Here is a 3762-nt window from a genome sequence, read left to right as displayed (position 1 = left end):
AATGACTTGAATTATTTAAAAAATACTTATAATTTAAAATAAAGAAAGTGAAGGGACATCAAGTATCATTATATTTTTTAAGTTTAACTTTTTATTTTTTATTCATATATAAAATTCAATACCATAGATAAGCATGACAAATAATCTACGATTGATAATAATGAGTATAAAGAGAAAGGAAGAGATCTGTTAGAGACATGGGCATGGGGTTTGCTTATTTCAAGTTACTAAAAGGTTGTTAATTTATTTTTCTTATGTTGTAAGTTGTAAAAGTTTCATATCTGCTGAGATATTTCCAGTTTCAATGGCAGAACCCCTTTATGTAGTTTAAGTTTTGTGATATTTTGAGAACTTTATTATAAATTTATGGTATTTTATTCTTTACAGTCTTATTGCTCTTTCTGTTATTCATGTTCAAGTTTTTAGAAATTGTACTTAATGATTGATAACAATTTATTCAAGAAGACATTGCTAAAGTATAGGCATGTCTACTTTATAACACTCTTATTTGAAAACGAGTATTACAGTGCTACCATGTGTATTTTCCGATTTACTTGTTTTTTAAGGTGGAGTCAGAATAGTAATCCCGTATATGCATGTCTGCCACAATCCGTATTTATTATTTTCATTTCATCAGGAAGCAACGACACGGATATGGAACCACGATAGACAACATTGCTAAAGTAACTGGGATTATTAAATTTGGAGGAATGTTCAAGGTCTCTATGACTTAGGACTAAGCAGGTTTGGCTTTGAGGCTATTTATGGTTTGGTTTTCTTTTTCTTAATCTTCTGTTTAACTTGAATACCGTAGGAAATAATTCGTGCACATTATAGATGCGAAAATAATGTCATGTTGCTCATGTTGCTAGGGACTAGATGTTACTGATCAAGTTGCTCATTTTGTACATTTTTATTCATGAGCTGTTAAAGAACACTCAACTATAAGTTTAAGTTGTAAAGAAAGAGCTCTTATTGATTTATGTTTCTCCTAGCATGTTCTTTTGTGTTGTTAATTGATGCATTGTCCAGTCTATTGTTGAGTTCCTATTATCCTGGCAGTACTGGTTTTAGCATCAACTAACTATCATAGCATGTTTAAAGTTCAGCCCTTATTCTGTAGATGAAGCAACCATATCATAAACGTATGTGTTGTTAATTTCAAAATATATTTTAGGTTTTCTTGTCCAACAATGCCTTTCTTTTTCCATTAAATTGATTAAATGATTTGGTATTGTTTCTGCTTTTGATTCAAAGTTTAGATTTAGAAAACAATGGAACCGCTGCCGCCGAAAACAATGGAACCAAAGAAGGTGAATATTGGTTTACTTTTGTTTTTTGTGTTTCAACTTCAACTTCAACTTCATGTGAAACATGTTCCCTCTCGTCTCTTTTTTCTGTTTTGATGGCTGCCTATTTACGTTCATGTTTATGACTTCTCGTGTTTATGTTCGTTCGTGTTTGTTTGTTGGTACTGTTGATTTTTGTAGGTAAGGAAAATGTAGATGAAGTGTTTGAGTAAAGTTCTACAAATGATAATAACCCTTTGCCTCGAGCGTGAATGGATCCATCAAACGGGTAGTATTAGTTATCAACTACTTATGAGCTTTGTCAAATGACATTGTATGGCGATGACACTATTGGTGCATTGGTTTTATGGAGATGACATTGTATGCTTGAGATATGTATGTATGTAGTCTACATGTTGAACTGATGTATCTTGATAGCTTTTGATTTGTTGCATACATGAACATGCCTTTGGCTAATAGTGAGATGCATTGCTTTTATGGTAACTAATGTGTCAGCATGCATCATCTATGTGTATCATCAAATCTCGCAAACAATGTAAAGTACCAATATTCTCAATATTCTCTTAGGTGAAGAAGGTAGATTTGCATGGAACAAGCTGCCAATGTTGCTGCCATGATTCAATACTCCACTTTCTTGTGAGTTCAGTTGATTCATAAGGTCATCTCGGGTGAAGATCAAATTCACAGGAACTGCTTTCAATGTTTCTGTTTCACCACTTATGTAATATATCATAACTATAAATACTAAATTTAATGTTTTTGTCATCCTAATAGTCTGCTGCTATTTGTATAGCTGCTTGTTTCTGAACCCTCAGTACCATTGCATATGCCTATTTTTATTAATTCTTCTTTTAGCTTTAAAATATGTAGAAAACTATTCTCAAATGTTTAATAAGTTAATATCTACTATACAAATATTTACATTCTACCTAAAGTGTCATTCCCTAATAAAAAGTTAACACTCCAAATTAGACATTTTAATATTTAACAAAATAACCCTATCACTTTTCTATTATTTTCTATTATGGTTGGAAACCATTTTACTCTTCATATATGCTTGGAAACTATACCCCGTTACTTCAACAGAATGCATAAATGTCATACACTCATCTATGTATTTGGCTAAAATATTACTTTGTTATACCTTTGATTCCATTCATTTGTATTCTTACTTGGTTTTATATATTTTTTTTCATTTTACTACTTCAAAGATGTTTTGAAACCATATGTAAATGTCTATGTCTTTTATGGTTTAAACATCTAGATCTTTGTGTATGTCATTTCTGGTTTAGACTCTCTAAGTAAGTATCATAAATTAAGATTATATTTAGTACAAGTATATTTCCCATCTATACTTTATTCAATATTAAATAAATTTATATGTTATTAGGCTGTATTTTATGGATCACTATCAACAGAATACATATTATAATAATTAAGTAATTCAGTTCAAATTTATTTGAATCTAAATAATTTCATATCATATCAATTGCATATTTTTTTTTTTAATTTTAATAACATTAAAAATATATTTATCTCACGGGTCACTATCGAAATAATATTTATTTTAGTTTAATAAATCATTATTTTAATTTAAGAGACAAAATTTTTATTTTTAAATATTTTTTTTTTCATCTCACAATTATATTTTTTTCTTTTTTGTGCATGATTATTTAATATAATTAAATCTATATGATTACTGTTCATTAAAAAAAAAAAAGGTAAATCACTTCAAGTTTTACATTTATATCTAAAATTTTACATTTGTATTTTATACTATCTAAGTGTTATGACATTAAGATTCATTCATGTGTTATCACATTAACAAATATTTTATTGTTAATTTTTTATTTATTTCATGATTATTATTTAAAGATCTAAGTTATTACATTTTTTTTTAGTTATTTACACAATATAATAATTCAATTACCCGTGCGGGAGCACGGGTCTCTTACTAGTTGATATATAATAAGTTAATAACTCTTACATGCTGTGTTTTGCATTCCAAATGACATCTTACTGTAATTCAGTACATCACCCACAGAACAATAAAAAATATAAATGATAAAAACAAATAAATAATTTGTTAATTCAAGTAGTGAAAGAAAAATCTAAATTTATAATCGTTGGCTTTAAATTAACAAAAAAAAGAGTCATAAGATCAAGAACTGTTACAACACTTTAAGATGTCTAACTTTCATACTAAGAAACAAAGTAAGATAATGGACTAATTCACTATAAGCAACATCCCAATGATTTATATTCTGGATGAATCCGGTTTTCTTATTGGTCTGTGTCAAACAAATTATAAAAGCAACACAATAATTACCTTCTACAATACATATTTATTTCAACAAATAATAGCTTAAAAAGATTTTAAAAAAACATATAAGGAAGATAAAGGTTGATACACCTTAGTACACCTTAAGTACTTTCTTTGACACGCTCTCAT

At 28.3% G+C, this 3762-nt stretch overlaps 1 long non-coding RNA gene across 1 annotated transcript; it reads left to right on the top strand.

Moving 5' to 3' along the window:
• The first annotated feature begins 138 nt into the window (after window positions 1–138).
• Window positions 139–2156, top strand: LOC131639769 (uncharacterized). Its single transcript, XR_009295037.1, has 3 exons — window positions 139–234; window positions 638–1313; window positions 1491–2156. It is a non-coding gene; the product is annotated as an uncharacterized LOC131639769 (long non-coding RNA).
• The last annotated feature ends 1606 nt before the right edge of the window (window positions 2157–3762 follow it).

Source organism: Vicia villosa, unplaced genomic scaffold, assembly GCF_029867415.1.
Source record: "Vicia villosa cultivar HV-30 ecotype Madison, WI unplaced genomic scaffold, Vvil1.0 ctg.002772F_1_1, whole genome shotgun sequence".
Classification (NCBI taxonomy): Eukaryota; Viridiplantae; Streptophyta; class Magnoliopsida; order Fabales; family Fabaceae; genus Vicia; species Vicia villosa.
Note: the sequence above shows the minus strand (reverse complement) of the source record. Positions and strands in the feature narration are given on the sequence as shown.